The sequence below is a fragment of the Ranitomeya variabilis genome, chromosome 5 (genome assembly GCF_051348905.1).
Source record: "Ranitomeya variabilis isolate aRanVar5 chromosome 5, aRanVar5.hap1, whole genome shotgun sequence".
Lineage (NCBI taxonomy): Eukaryota > Metazoa > Chordata > Amphibia > Anura > Dendrobatidae > Ranitomeya > Ranitomeya variabilis.
The window spans coordinates 286,777,244-286,795,053 of record NC_135236.1 but is presented as its reverse complement, the minus strand read 5'-3'; the positions used below and the strand labels follow the sequence as shown (position 1 = coordinate 286,795,053).

The following is a 17,810-nucleotide window of genomic DNA, read 5'->3' as shown; positions in this document are numbered from 1 at the left end:
GATCACTTGCTGCCGATGGTAGTCAAGGCAGCCGGAGGTCAAATAACCTCCAGGTCTGCCATCTACAGTGGCCCAGGGCTGCCACTAGGAATTTCGGGTCCCCCATAGAGAGTTCGCCCAGGCTCCACCCCTTGAACCGTCCACAGTCCCACCGCCCTCTCTTGGAAAATCTCCACTTCGGCTCCACATCCTCACTAGTCACACATTTACAGTTCCCATCACCACATACATAGCCAGCAGCTTTTGTTTTGTTAAACATTTGTTAAGATATCCAATACAATTTTGGTATATTTTATTTATTTTTCAGTTTTTAAAATGACCAGTAATATCACAAGCAAGGAATAAATACTGCCATACTATGACCAGAGTACATATTACCACCATATAGTGATCAAATAGCACATACAAGGAACAAAAACTGCCACACCATGTCCAGACCACATATTACCACCACAGTGACCAAATACTACAATACTGATCATTAAAAAAACAAAACACAATACTAATATCACCATAAGTTTCATTATACACAGGAGATCTGTATTTCGTATACAGTGTCCGTGTCCATGTACAAGTAATATGCAGTGATCACCAGTGACATTATGCACAAGAGCTCTGTATATAGTATACAGTGTATAATTGTGTCAGTGTACAGGTAACACACTGACTCACCGGTGACGTCTCTAGTTGAAGTCCTTAATCTTTGCTTTTCATCTTCATCCAGCGCACACCACCATCACATCTTTCATCCAGTACTTGTCACTGCAGAAAATAAGTTATCTAGAGCACATTCCCCAATTTTTCCCCAACCTCTATACTATGCCAGATGAAGAAAAAAAGCGACAGTAATGGGACCCCTCCTCCCACACTGATTACAGTATCCTCAAATATCCTTTAATTAGTCCCTACAGTAATATCCCACATTATGGACCAGTGTCCTCCCATTCTGCCTCGCGTCTCTCCATACTTGCCTCATTTCTCTCCATATTGCCCCCGTAGTCATCCATAATAGTATAATAAAAATATATATCTCATTATAATGCACCCTATAGTACTATAATGCAGCCCCATAGTGGTATAACACAGCCCCTTTCTCTCCCACCCCCATAGTAGTATAATGCACCCCCATAGCAGTTGTGAGGCAGTCCGGTGTCACAGGTAGGGGTCGCTGTTTGTTCTCTCCAGGATGCTCATGGAGGCGTAGTGAGGCCATGATGGGGCATTGCAGTGACAGGTGTAGCTGTGATTGCAATGGTGAAGCAGTGACCGATATCACAGGTAGGGGTCACTGAGTGTTCTCCCCAGGTTGTGCATGGAGGCATATGAAGGCCATAGGAGTGCATGGCAGTTACGGGTTTGACCAAGTGTCCAAGGCAGATGTAGGGGAAACCTGCGTTGAGATGATGTTTGTGAAACAGACTGCAGGATGGTAGTCGTGCAGTTTGTTTCATTCCAGGTCCAGGTTTTCCATGTGGCTGAAGGCCACAGGTTTCTTTGATAAAAGACCTGCAGGAAATGGTTTGGCTGTGTCAGGTGTTATGTCAGTGTGAGTCTGCTGTGCGGCGAGAGTGCAGAGCAGTGGCCCTGCAGAGCGCTGGCTGTGTGTGAAGTGACACAAGCAAGCGGAGCCGAACAGCCAAGGCAGCTGAAAGGTCTGGCACCCAACGGACACAGCGGTGAAGACGCCCACGGCAACCGGTCAAAGGAGGACTGGCATGTGTAGTGCCTGCAAACAGGTGGATATGGTTCCTGGCTGCGATACGGAGAATATCATGGACTGTGTTAGGCTACTTTCACATTAGCGTCGTGCACTGCACGTTGTAATGCGATGTTGCAGCGCACCGACGCATACTGTGCAAGCGCCGCACAACGGGGGCAGCGGATGCTGTTTTTCAACGCATCCGCTGCCCCATTGTGAGGTGCGGGGGCGGAGTTCTGGCCGCACATGCGCGGTCGGAAATGCTGCAGACGACGCACCAAAAAACGTTACATGCAACGTTTTTTGGTGGCGACGGTCCGACGCAACCATCGCACGACTGTTGCGACGTGTGGCAATGCGTCGCACTGCGCCGCTAATAAAAGTCTATGGAGAAAAAACGCATCCTGCAAGCAATTTTGCAGGATGCGTTTTTTCTGCAAAACGACGCATAGCGATGTGCAGTGCACGACTCTAATGTGAAAGTAGCCTTATACTGTGAGTAAAGAGACATTGACACGGCAGTGTAGTCGCCCATGGCAACTTGTCAAGGGGAGGTCCAGCGTGTTTAATGACTAGTCTAAAGGATGCCGTGTAGTATGTAGTGCTGCGGAATGGACACTTATATTATATGCACTTGTGTGTGTGAATTGGACATTTAATGCCGTGACGTAACTCATTAAAGGAGTTTTGTGTTTGAACTTTGTGGGTCACTGCCTTATCACTGCATAAGTGTGCTACCGTTTCTCTACACAGTATAATGCAGCCCCTTTCCCTCCCACATCCATATAAGTATAATGCAGCCCTATAGTCGTATAATGCAGCCCCTTTCTCTCCCACATCCATATAAGTATAATGCAGCCCTATAGGAGTATAATGCAGCCCCTTTCTCTCACTCCCCCACCCCCCATAGTAGTATAATGCACCCCCATACCGGTATAATATGCCCCATACCGCGGCTTTACAAAAAAAAAAAATCCTTATCTGGCTGAGCTCTAGCTTTGGCCTCCTCTCCGATTTCAGAAGAGGCTCGCAGCGTCGTTTCGGCGTATGACAGTGACGTCATACGTCGCCGATGTTCTTGCTGACGTCAGCTGCTGGCTGTGATTGGCTGGCGGTTGTTCACTGATCTAATGCATTGTAAAGCATTAGAAGTTATGAGTGAAGTAAGTTGAAATGAAATCTGTGCAACCAAATGCCCACCTCCCTTCCGATTCCCAGTTTGTTTTGTGAGGTGCGTGTTTCTAGAAGCACAAGCTATGGGCACTACAATATATTGGGCACTAAAATTGCATATTTGAGATATATATATATATATATATATATATATATATATATATATATATATATATATATATATATATATATAAATTTTTTTTTCTTCTTTTTTTTCTTTCCAATTCTGCAATGCTCACTGACTCTATGCATGTCTCCAGAAGCAAAATTGTCACTACACTTGTAGATGAATTCCCAGATTGGTTTATCTTCCTAAATGGGGTCACTTAAGGAGGTTTTCACTCTTCTAGCAATAGGGGATTCTGCAAACTATTCTAGGAAAATCTGAGCTGCAAAGGTCAAATGGCACATAGTCCCTCCCGAGCCCTACTATGTGGCCAAATAGTACTGTACAGCTACCTATGGGGTATTACAACATTCAGTAGAAATTGTGTAGCAAATTATAGGGCCAGTTTTACCCATTTCCTTATATGAAAATTGGAAATCTGTGGCTAAAACATTTTAGTAGTAAATGTAATTTATGGTATAAAATCTGGTGACACACCTATGGGGTCAGTAGTCTCACTGCACCCCTAGATGAATTCACTGAGGGCTGTAGTTTGTAAAATGTGGTCTGTTATGAGGGAATTCTGCTGTACTGGCATCTGAGGGGCTCTGTCAGTGTGTCATGACACCTGCAACTCAGAAGAATTCTGCTCACCGATATGGCTGAGCTTTGAACTGTGACTGAAAAGTAGTTCCCAACCACATATAAGGTGTTGGTGTCCTCAGGAGAAATTGTGTAAGAAATTGTGGTTTGTGTTCTCCTATTAGCCTGTTTGAAAATTAAAAACTTGGGACTAAGGCTACTTTCACACTAGCGTCGTGCACTGCACGTCGCAATGCGTCGTTGTGGATAAAAAACGCATCCTGCAAAGTTGTCTGCAGGATGCGTTTTTTCTCCATAGACTTTTATTAGCGACGCAGTGCCACACGTCGCAACCGTCGTGCGACGGTTGCGCCGTGTTTTGGTGCACCGCCGCCACAAAAAAAAATGTTACATAACTTTTATTGTGCATCGAGACCGCCATTTTCGACCGCGCATGCGCGGCCGAAACTCCTCCCCCTCCTCCCCGGACCTTGCAATGGGGCAGCGGAAGCGTCCTAAGACTGCTTCCGCTGCCCACGTCGGGCATTTTTTTGCGCAGTATGTGTCGGGACGACGCAGCGCGACGGCCCCGTACCGACGCTGGTGTGAAAGCAGCCTTAGGGTAAGTTCACACAGGACTTTTTACCCTTCGCCACGACAGCACCCCACATGAGAGAGAGGGCTCTGCCCCATAGGAACAGGAAACCTACAGAATAAAAGGAGGCGGTCCCCTCTCCTCCTCAGTTTAGGTTTCCTGTTCCTACAGGGACCCGGCTTACCTACAGATGAAGAGGATCCCTGGGCCATGCACCCGCCTGTGCCGGTGTCTGAGGGAACGGCAGGGGCTGCGGTTCCAGAAGCAGCGGCGGGGGAGCCCCTGCTTGCAGCCTCCCCCCTTGTCTGGCCAAACATCCACGGTCCGGGTCCAGTTACTGTGGGTCCGCCCCGGCACCGTGAGGACGCGCGCGCTGCAGCGGCCGGCTTAATACTTCTGGCCGCCGCATGGTTAGTGAGAGCGGCGCGTCTAACCCGGAAGTCGCTGGAGCACTTCCGGGTTGGTCCGGGGAGGCAGGAGAATGGGCGGCAGTTTTAAAAATGCAGCGCTAGCGTCGGGCCAGTGTGTGTAAGATGGCTTCACCGGCCGACGAAGCGCACCTGCCCGAAGTGCAACAGCGTTCTCCCAGCAAGCAGAGAAGCGCTAGGAGCAGCACAAAGAGTGGTGGTCGACCTCCAGAGAAGGGATCTACCACCAAACGAAATCCGCCTCCAGAACCGGTACCTGTCAGCTTCACTGGGTGAGTTTTTGAAAGAGTCTCTTCCCATATGCTGATATATGTTCCTCCTGTATCCCTTCCTCTAGAGTAAGAAAAGGACACCAACAACAAAGAAAAATTGTTCCAGCTTCTTCATAAAATTTGATACTTTAATCCAACATATTAAAAATAGAAAAGGACACACTCCTGGGACAATGCCATAGCACATGTGAAGAGAGCTACGCGTTTCAACCTTGCGGTCTTTGTCTTTGGACAAAGACCGCAAGGTCGAAACGCGTAGCTCTCTTCACATGTGCTATGGCATTGTCCCAGGAGTGTGTCCTTTTCTATTTTTAATATGTTGGATTAAAGTATCAAATTTTATGAAGAAGCTGGAACAATTTTTCTTTGTTGTTGGGATTCTACTACGTCGTGTCAGGACGAAGTTCCGTGCCTCTTGCATCTATCGGTGAGCTGGCTTTTTTTCTCTTTTTTGTAAGAAAAGGACACACAAGTCCAAGCACAAGGAATGTGCTTTATGTACGCAGCCCCTCCCGGATGATTACGCTAAAAAACTGTGTTCGGAGTGTATCATGCAAACCTTACGGCAAGAAAATATAATGACTCCATCAGATGTCAGAGCCATAATCCGGGAAGAAATGCAGGGTTTGTCGCAGACAAGTAGCACCAGTACCCGTCAGCTTAGCAGGTCCCGATCTCCGGTTAGTTCAGAGTCAGAGGATGTACGTATATCCTCAGGCGAAGCGGGATCTCAGCCGAGCTCGTCCGAAACTGAAGGGGGGCTTTGTCTTCCCGACAGCAGTGTGGACAACTTAATAAAATCTGTCAGGAGCACGATGGGGTACTCAGATGAGAAGGAAAAGAAATCGGCTCAGGACATAATGTTCGCGGGGTTAGGACAGAGGAAACATAGATCCTTCCCCGTCATACAAACCATTAAGGAAATCATTACAAAGGAGTGGGATAAGCAAAACAGAGGTTTCCTACCATCATCCTCTAAAAGATGCCTTCAGCGACGAGGAGCTGAATTCCTGGTCAAAGGTGCCGAAGGTTGATGCCGCTGTAGCCTCCACAACCAAGCAGTCGGTCTTACCAGTGGAGGATTCAGGGGTCCTGGCAGACCCACTGGACCGTAAAGCAGAAGCTTTACTAAAAAGGTCGTGGGAAGCTAACACGGGGGCGTTCAGGCCTGCCATATCTAGTACCTGCACTGCAAGGTCACTACTAGTGTGGATGGAGGAACAGATTAGAGGTAGAACTTCGAGAGAGTCAATCCTGCCGAAATTCCCTCTAATTAAAGAAGCAGTAGCATTCCTGGCTGATGCCTCCGTGGATTTGCTACGTCTTGCAGCCAGGTCAGCCGGCCTAGTGAACACAGCCCGGCGAGCACTCTGGCTAAAAAACTGGAAAGGGGACGCACAGGCCAAAGCAAGACTTTGTGCGATCCCCTGCCAGGGTGAGTTCCTTTTTGGAAAAACGCTGGATGAACTCCTGAATAAAGCAGGAGAAAGGAAGAAAGGCTTCCCTAACCAGTATCTTCCATCTTACAGGAGAGCCTTCAGAAGACGCCCCTTTACCAGGAACAAGCCGTTCGAACAAAGGGAGCGATGGGAGTCGAAGGACCCGAAGCAAAAAGTGCCTTTTTTAGCAGGTCCCATAATCCGAAGCGCAAATACCGCTAACCAGGAAGTGGGCGGCAGATTAAAATTCTTCCTTCCCAAATGGGAACAAATAACATCCAGCCAGTGGATTCTGGACATTGTGCAATATGGCCTAAAATTGGAATTTGACCGAATCCCTTGGGATTCCTTTATAGTAACATCACCAAAAGGTCAAGACCAACAAAGGGCTCTGGAATCAGAGATCCTATCTCTTCTATCTAAAAAAGTCCTGATAGAAGTTCCCCAGGATCAAGAAGGGAAGTGGTTCTATTCCCCTTTATTCTTGATCAATAAGCCAGATGGTTCATTTAGAACCATCATAAATCTCAAAAGATTAAATTCCTTCCTGCGTAATCATACCTTCAAAATGGAATCCATTAGTTCAACCATAAAACTCTTGTTTCCTAGGTGTGTCATGGCCGGAATAGACTTAAAAGATGCCTATTATCATCTTCCCATACATGCCGAACATCAGCAGTACCTAAGGGTAGCAGTCACCCTGGAGGGACAGGTTCGTCACTTTCAGTATGTAGCAATGCCATTTGGGCTTTCTATGGCTCCCCGCATCTTCACTAAGGTGATATTAGAAGTGATGGCTCATCTACGCCAACGAGATACCTTGATAATACCCTACCTAGATGACTTTCTAGTAGTAGGAAACTCTATTTCAGTGTAAAACTCGTTTATCTAATACGATCTCGTCCCTACAGGAGTTAGGTTGGATCGTCAACTTCGAAAAATCCCGGCTGAATCCAGAAACCGTTCAGACATTTCTAGGAATCCAGCTAGACTCCGTAAGTCAGAGATGCTTCCTTCCTCAGTCAAAAAGACTGACTATACACTTGATTGTATCAGACGCAATACGCAACCCCTACATGACACTAAGAAAAGCAATGTCCTTACTGGGGTCATTATCATGTATCCCTGCTGTACCATGGGCACAATTTCATACTCGTCAATTGCAGTATGAAGTATTGTTGGCTCAGGTAAAAGACGGATATCTAGAAAGTAGAATAACTCTTTCCAAAGATGTCTTAGGATACCGTCACACAGTGCCATTTTCATCGCTACGACGGCACGATCCGTGACGTCGCAGCGTCGTATGATTATCGCTCCAGCGTCGTAGACTGCGGTCACACTTTGCAATCACGGCGCTGGAGCGATGCCGAAGTCCCCGGGTAACCAGGGTAAACATCGGGTTACTAAGCGCAGGGCCGCGCTTAGTAACCCGATGTTTACCGTGGTTACCAGCGTAAACGTAAAAAAAAAACAAACAGTACATACTTACATTCCGGTGTCTGTCCCCCGGCGTTCTGCTTCTCTGCACTGTGTAAGCACCATAGCCGGAAAGCAGAGCGGTGACGTCAGACGTCACCGCTGTGCTCGCTTTCCGGCCGGCAGGCGCTCACAGTGCAGAGAAGCTGAGACGCCGGAGGACAGACACCGGAATGTAAGTATGTACTGTTTTGTTTTTGTTTTTTTTACGTTTACGCTGGTAACCACGGTAAACATCGGGTTACTAAGCGCGGCCCTGCGCTTAGTTACCCGATGTTTACCCTGGTTACAAGCGAACACCGCTGGATCGGTGTCACACACAACGATCCAGCGATGTCAGCGGGTGATCAAGCGACGAAAGAAAGTTCCAAACGATCTGCTACGACGTACGATTCTCAGCAGGGTCCCTGATCGCTGCTGCGTGTCAGACACTGCGATATCGTAACGATATCGCTAGAACGTCACGAATCGTACCGTCGTAGCGATGAAAATGGCACTGTGTGACGGTACCCTTAGAATCACTATCCTGGTGGCTAGACATGGACCACCTCTCAGGGGGTGTGCCATGGATGATAGACCCGTCTAAAATAATTACCACCGACGCCAGCCCTATTGGGTGGGGAGCACATATATGGAAGACAGTCTGGCCCAAGATACTTGGGACCAGGCAGAATTGACGTGTTCCTCCAATTGGAAGGAGTTAAAAGCAGTAGAATATGCCTTAAATCATTTTCTTCCGCAGATTCAAGGAGCAAATGTAAGAATTTACTCGGACAATTCCACCACAGTGGCATATGTGAACCGTCAGGGTGGTACAAGGTCAGGAAGTCTAATGACCATAGCTGCAGACATCTTCCAGCTGGCAGAGACTCATCTAACAGCCCTGCACATCAGAGGTGTAGAGAACATCAGGGCAGACTACCTCAGCCGAAACGAGTTACGTCAAGGGGAATGGACCTTAAACAAATCCATATTCAGAATAACAGAATCATGGGGGATACCACAAATCGACCTATTTGCCACAAGAGACAACCGGCAAGTAAAAAGGTTCGCTTCCCTGAACACCATGGATCACCCAGATATGTTGACTCTCTCCACCATCCTTGGAGGTTCAGACTGGCATACGCCTTTCCTCCGATGTCTGATTCCTCTAGTGATCAGAAAAATCAGGAGGGAACAAGCAAGAGTAATCCTCATTGCACCATTCTGGCCGAAAAGACCATGGTACTCTTGTCTCCAGACAATGTGCCTATGCGATCCATGGATTCTCCCATCAGACAAGGAGCTGCTGTCCCAAGGCCCCTTTTTCCACCCGCAAGTGAAAGGTCTTCACTTGACGGCGTGGAATTTGAGAGGCAACTATTAAGTTCAAGAGGGTTCTCAGCAGAACTAGTAAACACCCTCTTATTGAGCAGAAAAAGATCTACCACCCTAATATATAGTAGGGTATGGAATAAATTTTTAGACTTTTACACGGTACCGTTCACTAAGCAAGTTCCAGTCACACCTATTCTAGAGTTCTTGCCAAAAGGCCGAGAATTAGGGTTATCTGTAAATACCTTAAGAGTTCAGGTCTCGGCATTAGTAGCCCTATATGGATGCAATATAGCAGCTAATAGGTGGATCTCCAGATTCATAAAATCTTGTGAACGTAGTAAACCGGTCCATATTCCCCGTCTACCTCTGTGGGATTTAAATCTAGTATTAGAGGCCTTAACCAGCTCCCCATTTGAGCCACTAGATTCAATACCTTTTAAAAGTCCTGACATATAAAGTAGCCCTCTTGGTAGCCCTAACCTCAGCTAGACGGGTTAGCGACATCCAGGCCCTATCAGTAGACCCACCCTTCTTACTGATATTTCATGATCGGATAGTCCTAAAACCAGACCCCTCATACCTCCCTAAGGTAGCGTCCACCTTCCACAGGTCACAAGAGATATTTCTCCCTTCCTTTTTTGATTCACCTGTAACTCCAGAACAACATAAATTCCACACCTTAGATGTCAGAAGAGCCATCCTGACTTATATAGAAAGGTCTCAGACTTGGAGGGAGAGTAGGGCTCTGTTTATCTCCTTTCAGGGCCACAAGAAAGGACATGGGGTCACGAAAGCTACCATATCTCGATGGATCAGAGATGCTATCTGCTTGGCCTATACGTCAAAAGGAGAGATTCCTCCAGTGGGTATACAAGCGCACTCAGCACGAGCCATGGCTTCCTCCTGGGCAGAACAAGCAGATGTACCGATCCATTTAATATGTAAGGCCGCAACTTGGTCTACACCTTCTACCTTTTACAACCATTATAGACTCTATCTATCTACATCTTCTGATCTGACCTTTGGTAGAGCTGTTCTTAATACAGTAATCCCACCCAAATAATGACTCTCTGAAAATCTCTCATGTGGGGTGCTGTCGTGGCGAAGGGTAAAAAGCCGGATTACTTACCGGTAATGCTCTTTTAATGAGTCCACGACAGCACCCATTTACTACCCTCCCTAAGTTATGCACAGCTCTTCCTTTTAAGTTCACAAATAATGGTTGTATAGAGTTTAAGATATTTATGTTGCTGAATAAGAATTAATACTAAAGCATTTTGTGGTTCCCTTTTTGTACTCTGTAAACTAAACTGAGGAGGAGAGGGGACCGCCTCCTTTTATTCTGTAGGTTTCCTGTTCCTATGGGGCGGATCCCTCTCTCTCATGTGGGGTGCTGTCGTGGACTCATTAAAAGAGCATTACCAGTAAGTAATCCGGCTTTTTTGCTGCGTATTTTTGCTGCGTTTTTTATGCCAATTTTCAGCTGCTTATAGATGCGTTTTTTTTGTTTATTTGTGCATGATAATAAAGTTGAGTGACCCCAGTGGAGCTTGGCATCGCCTTCATCCCAGCGGGGGATCAATTTACGGCGAATTACATGCCATGCATCGGCCTTTTTTTTGACGATCACTGTATTTTGGGCAAGCTACATCCCAAATTACAGGCATTGCTTCCACCTAGGAAAAATAAATGAAAAAGTAATTACCAAATGCAAGATGAAATGAAGCCAACATTCATGACAAGGAAGATACAAACATACACATGCAGAACACATGAACGTGTACATAAAAGCACATGAGCATCGCAAAGTGTACCATTGCAAACAATCGGATATAGATATATCACAAATTAAAAAAAATATTACCTCCATGATTAGTTGGGAAACATTAATGCTCATCCTCCTATACCAAGACATGGCTAAAGCCCCCGTCTCACTAAGCGAGATCGCTAGCGAGATCGCTGCTGAGTCACAAGTTTTGTGACGCAACAGCGACCTCAGTAGCGATCTCGCTATGTGTGACACGTAGCAGCGACCAGGCCCCTGCTGTGAGATCGCTGGTCGTGTCGGAATGGCCTGGACCTTTTTTTGATCGTTGAGGTCCCGCTGGGTAGCACACATCGCTGTGTTTGACACCTTACCAACGACCTCATTGACGACTCAGACACTGAATCGTCATAATAGCTCCCATGTGACATCGTTGTACAGGTCACTACAGGTCGCTGGTGAGATGTCAAACAGTGAGATCGCAGCAGCGATCGTTGGGAAGATCTCACTGTTTGACATCTCACCAGCGACCACATAGCGACGCAGCAACGATCCCTGACAGGTCGTATCGTTGTCGGGATCGCTTTAGCGTCGCTAAGTGAGACGGGGCCTTAACACCTCACTACCAGAAACTCCCTCACAATAGATCACAATCAGGACACCTCACAATGGCTCTTCACACCTCACTTACCACACCCCTAAGCTCTTGGCTGTGAGATCACTTCCTGCTGGCCATGATTTTTCTGCACAAAAAACGCAGCAAATAATGCTACATGCGTTTTTGCAGCGTTTTTTCCCATCACCCATTCAAGTCAATGGGTGAAAAAACGCTGCAAAAACGCTGAAAGTGACATGCCCTATGTCCAAAAAACGCAGCAAAGCAGAAAATACTGATCACACAAAAAACCAATGTGTGTGCATGAGATTTCTGAAATCTCATAGGCTTTGCTGGTACTGTAAAAAGCAGCTGAAAATTAGCATAAAAAAACGCAGCAAAAAAGTCGTGTGTGAACGTACCCTTAGACACCATTTAACGAGGAATTTTTTTATTTTTATTTTTTCCACAGCCCAATGTCATACAATTCTTATTTAATCATCTCTGGGTTTAAAATGCACACTCTGCCCCTAGATGAATTCAACAGGTATAGTTTCCAAAATGGGATCAGTTGTAGATGATTTTTGCTGTTTTGGCATTTCTGAGGCTCGCCTAATGTGATGTGGCATCCACAATCTGTTCTAGCAAAAATGACATGCCAAAAGTCAAATGGCGTTCATTCATTCCCTTCCAAGCCCTGCCGGGCGCCCAAATGTTGGTTTACAACCACATATAGGGTATCTGTGTACTAAAATTGCACAACAAATTGTACCGTTCCTTTTGATCTCATTTTACTCTTTTGAAAATTAAACATTTAGCACTAAAGCAACGTTTTCATGGACGAAGAGTGTAATATTTAATTTTCTCGGCGCAGTATTATAACATTTTGTGAACCACCAGTGGGTTGAAGATGCTCATCATACCCCTAGATGATTTGCTTGAGGAGTGTGGTTTACAAAATAGGGTCACTAGCCCACAATCTATTCCAGACAAATTTGCTCCGTAATAATCAAGTGGTACTCCTTCCCTTCTGAACCCTGCTGTGTGCCCAAACATTTTACAACCACATTTAGAGTATCTGCATACTCAAGAAATTGGAGCACACAACTTTATTGTGCATTTTCTCCTCTTTATCCTTATGAAAATTGGATATTTTAGACTATAGAAATCTTTTCATGTGAAAAAAATTTAATTATTCAGTTTCATGACACTATATACTACAATTTTGCAAATTACCACTGTTTAAACTCTGAGGAATTAATCTAGTAATATAAGAAGCATTTTGGTTTCCAAATTGGGGTCACTTGTGGAGGAGTTTTTGCTTTTTTGCCACCTCAGGGACTCTCTAAAAGCAACATGGCATCCACAATCTGTACAAAAAAAAAATACCAGTACACAGGCAGAGATGCTTACCTGTCTAAGGCCTCCAAACAATTGCACTAACCAGGACAGGTAAGCATCTCTGCCTGTGTACTGGTGTGTTTTTTTTTTTTTTTTTGTCTAGAATAGTGGAGGTCTTTCCTCTTATGGTGTTTTTTTTTTTTTCATCCACAATCTGTGCCAGAAAAAATTGCGCTCAGTCATATGGTGCTCCTTTCCTTCTGGGCCCTGCCATGTGCCTAGACAGTAGATTCCAACCACATATGGGGTACCTGTGTACTTTGGAAAAAATGGACCTCCCATTCTTTTGTGCAATTCATTTTTTTACCTTTGTGAAAATGAAAAATTTGGGGCTGAAGCAACATATTTCTGGAAAATTTACATTCAAGATGGTCATCGTTCCTGTCTAGAACTACCTTGAGAGGTGTAGTCTTCAAAATGGGGTAGTTTTTGGGAGTTTTCTGCTTTTTATGGCACCTTGGAGGCTTCAACTACAACATGGCGTCGGCACTGTATTCCAACCATATTTAACAATTCAATTGAATAGCTCTTGTTCCCTTCCTAACCCTGTTTTAAGGAAAGTAGTTTCTGGCCATGTATGAGGGGTATCTGTGTACTCAGGAGAACTTGCACAACAAATTGTGGGGTCCATTTTCTTCTTTAACCTTGTAAAAAATTTAAAATTAATAGGCTAAAGCTAAATTTTAGTAATTGAATTTTTATTATTTTTTTTAATTTTCTTTATCCCTGCTGTTCTGTTCGGGTCCATGTGACCCGAAATGAAATTTGAGACCCTGCAGATTATTTATGTGGATCTGAAACTTGTGATTGATTGACTTTTCTTAGAACCCCTCAAATGAGAAAGTCAATTAATCACAAGTTTCAGATCCGCATAATCTGCAGGGGCTCAAATTTCATTTCGGGTCATATGGACCCGAACAGAACAGCAGGGTTTTAAAGTCACTTCAGAAGTGAAATGGTCCTTTAAAAAGTAAAGATTTGGTTAATTTCATTGGAAAATTGCTTCTAAACTTTTAACCCTTTTAACATCCTAGCAAAAAAATTCCTAGAATGATGCTGCGCTCTCAGTGGTTCTCAGCCTGGACAGTCGCATCTTGGCACCATCCAGGTTGATAACTGTTTATCCCCAAACATGGATTACGGTGTGGGACAGAACGTCGAACGGGTGAGGGATATGGTGGTTGTTTATGGTTGTGTTTTTTTTTTTTTTTTGTTTTTTATTTGTTTTATTACAGAAGATGTGGGTTCCAATGGAATAGGTGTTAGGTGAGTATAAAATGTGTTTATTTTTAACTAAAAAAAGGTTAAGTGTGTTTTTCAACTAAAGAACTTTATTCTGGCTGCATGTTTATTAACAACTAGCTGAAGAGCCCGGCGTTGTCCTGGGCATAGTAATTATCTGTGGTTAGTTATAGCACCCCACTTCTCTTATTTTCCCATCACGCCTCTCACTTTCTCCCTTACACCTCTCATTTTCCCCCTCACTCCTCTCATTCCCCCCTAACACTTGTCATTTCGACCTCACATCTGTCATTTTCCGATCACTCCACTATTTTCCCTCACTCCTCTCATTTTGCACTCACCTTTTCATTTTCACTTCTCACCCCTCATTTTCACCTCACACCTCTCATTTTCCCGTCAGTATATACATGTTTGTCATCTCCCTTATATATAATATACACCTGTATGTCATCTCCTGTATATAGTATAAAACTGTATGTCATCTCCCCTGTAAATAGTATATACCTGCTGTATGTCATCTCCTCCTGTATATTGTTTATACCTGTCATCTCCTCCTGTATATAGTATATACCTGTATGTCATCTCCTGTATATAGTATATACCTGTATGTCATCTCCTGTATATACCTGTGTGTCATCTGCTCCTGTATATAGTATATACCGGTGTCATCTCCTGTATATCGTATGTACCTGTGTCATCTCCCCTGTATAAATGTCATCTCCCCTGTATATAGTATGTACCTGTATGTCATCTCCCCTGTGCATAGTATATACCTGTCATCTCCTCCTGTATATAGTATATATATGTGTGTCATCTCTCCTGTATATAGTATATATCTGTGTGTCATCTCCTCCTGTATTAGACCTCGTTCACACATTATTTGCTCAGTATTTTACCTCAGTATTTGTAAGATAAATCGGCAGCCTGATAAATCCCAAGCCAACAGGAAGCCCTCCCCCCTGGCAGTATATATTAGCTCACACATGCACATAATAGACAGGTCATGTGACTGACAGCTGCCGTATTTCCTATATGGTACAGTTGTTGCTCTTGTAGTTTGTCTGCTTATTAATCAGATTTTTATTTTTCAAGGATAATACCAGACTTGTGTGTGTTTTAGGGCGAGTTTCATGTGTCAAGTTGTGTGTGTTGAGTTGTATGTGGCTACATGTTTTGCATGTGGCAAGTTTTGCGCGTGGCGAGTTTTGAGCGGCGACTTATGTGTTTCGACTTTTATGTGGCGAGGTTGGTGTATGTGTGGTGAAATGTGTGCTGAGGGTGATGTGTTCAAGCACGTGGTAGTGTGTGGCGCATTTTGTGTATGTCTTCATATCCCCGTGTGTGGTGAGTATCCCATGTCGGGGCCCCAGCTTAGCAACTGTACGGTATATAGTCTTTGGCGCCATGGCTCTCATTCTTTAAGTCCCCCTTGTTCACATCTGGCAGCTGTCAATTTGCCTCCAACACTTTTCCTTTCACTTTTCCCTATTATGTAGATAGGGGCAAAATTGTTTGGTGAATTGGAACGCGTGGGGTTAAAATTTCGCCTCACAACATAGCCTATGACGCTCTCATGGTCAAGAAGTGTGACTGTGCAAAATTTTGTGGCCGTAGCTGCGACGGTGCAGATGCCACACACACACACACACACACACACACACACACACACACACACACACACACACACACACACACACACACACACACACACACACACACACACACACACACACACACACACACACACACACCTTTATATATTAGATAATAACTATAGGATTACTAAGGATATGTCTTATAGACGCCGCTCTATTACTAAGCCATGGACTTGATGTCGCCTGACAATACAAAAGTGACATCAACCCCACAAATACGAACCCCCGGCAGCAGGCGTAGGCTCATGGGAGCAGTAAACTTTTTACCTTCGATCACAGCTATGGACTCACGCTGTCATTTGAAAGTGTGGCATGACTGGCAGTAATTATTTTTCTGCTGACCACAAGCAGTGTTTGCCACGCTGTCATGCAAATACAGCTCAAACACCCAGTATTTGGTGTGGCAAACCATAACAGTAAGGGTATGTTTCCACTGTCAGGATGGCCGGCGGTATCGCCGCAGCGGCGAAGCCCCGCCCCCTTTCTGGGACGCGATCATGCCGGATGTGTTAACTCTTCACATCCGGGATGATCGCTCTCTCCCATAGCGCCCTGTGATATGCCTTGCGGGGACGCTGCGTCCCCGCAAGGTGTACGGACATGCTGCGATCTGAAAAAACGCGCAGCATGTCCGTAGTCGCAGGGCCGCCGCGTGCGGGTTTCCACGCATAGTGGAGACGGGATTTCATAAAATCCCCTCCACTATGCTGGAAAATCTGGACGCTGCTTGTTTGACGCTGCAGCTCTGCGCAGCGTCAAACAAGCAGCGTTTCCTGACCGTGGAAACATACCCTAAGGGCTCGTTTCCACTTGCGAGGAAAACGGACGAGTGCAATCCGATAAAAAATCGGATTGCACTCGGACCAATGTTATTCAATAGGTGTCTTTTCATTTGCGATTTTTTTTTTTTTTTTTTTTTTTTTTTTAATTTATTTTTCTCAGCCGAAATCGGACTGAGAAAAAAATCACAGCATGCTGCGATTTGCCGCGAGTCTCAGACGAAACTCGCCAATGCAAGTCAATGGGTGCGAGAAAAAAACGCACGGAAAACGGACCATCCGTTTTCCGTACGTTTTTTACGGATACCTTACCATTCTGTGGCATAGGACACTGTAAATGGTCCTGTAAATAATTTGTTTAAAATAGTTGCAGAGAAAAAAACGGATTGCATACGGATGTCATACGGATGTAAAACGGATTGTGCGATTAAAAATCGCATTGCACTCGCATACGCTACATCTGTTTTTTTGGTCCAGATTACGGACCGTTTTTTCTCTTGCAAGTGGAAATGAGCCCTAACACAGACTTCCTGGTGGTAAAGTTCATGTTTGGAGCCTGTGCCCAAGCAGTAGGTGTTTGGTGCGGACGCAGAACTTTACTGTTTGGGTATATATATATATATATATATATATATATATATATATATATATATATATATATATATATATATATATATATATATATATATATATATATATATATATATATATATATATATTTATATTTATTACTCATCGTGATTACTTGCTAATCCCGCCCCCTGCACAGTAGCTCCGCCCCACCACATCCCAAAACTTAATCCTGCCCCCCACCACATACAATCCGCAGCACATCACCACACATAATCCTGCCCCCCAACAATCACCACACAATATCGCCCGCCCCCCCACCTCATCACCACACATAATCCCACATAATCCCGCCCCCCACCACATCACCACACATAATCCCGCCCCCCACCACATCACCACACTATTGTTGGTAACTTCGTTTTAAGAGATCGCGTTGCTCCGGTGATCCGGAAGGAGTCCCCGGATCCAAGATGGCCGCGGGACTCCTTCCGGGTCATAAAATGACCTGGCTTTCCGGCGCCTGCAAGAGCTGCTGAGAGCAGGCGCCGGAAAGCCTCCTAAGCTTGCCTGTCAGATCGTTGATCTGACAGAGTGCTATGCACACTGTCAGATCAACGATCTGATGTAATACAGTGATGTCCCACCCTGGGACAATAGTAGAAAGTAAAAAAAAAAAAAAAAAAAAAAAAAATTCCCAGTAAATCCATTTATTT

At 44.9% G+C, this 17,810-nt stretch overlaps 1 protein-coding gene across 2 annotated transcripts in view; it reads left to right on the top strand.

The window, feature by feature from the left end:
* LOC143775827 (uncharacterized) overlaps window positions 1–17,810 on the top strand; it is a 161,980-nt gene that overhangs the window by 18,953 nt on the left and 125,217 nt on the right. The gene's annotated exons all lie outside the window — the stretch shown is intronic.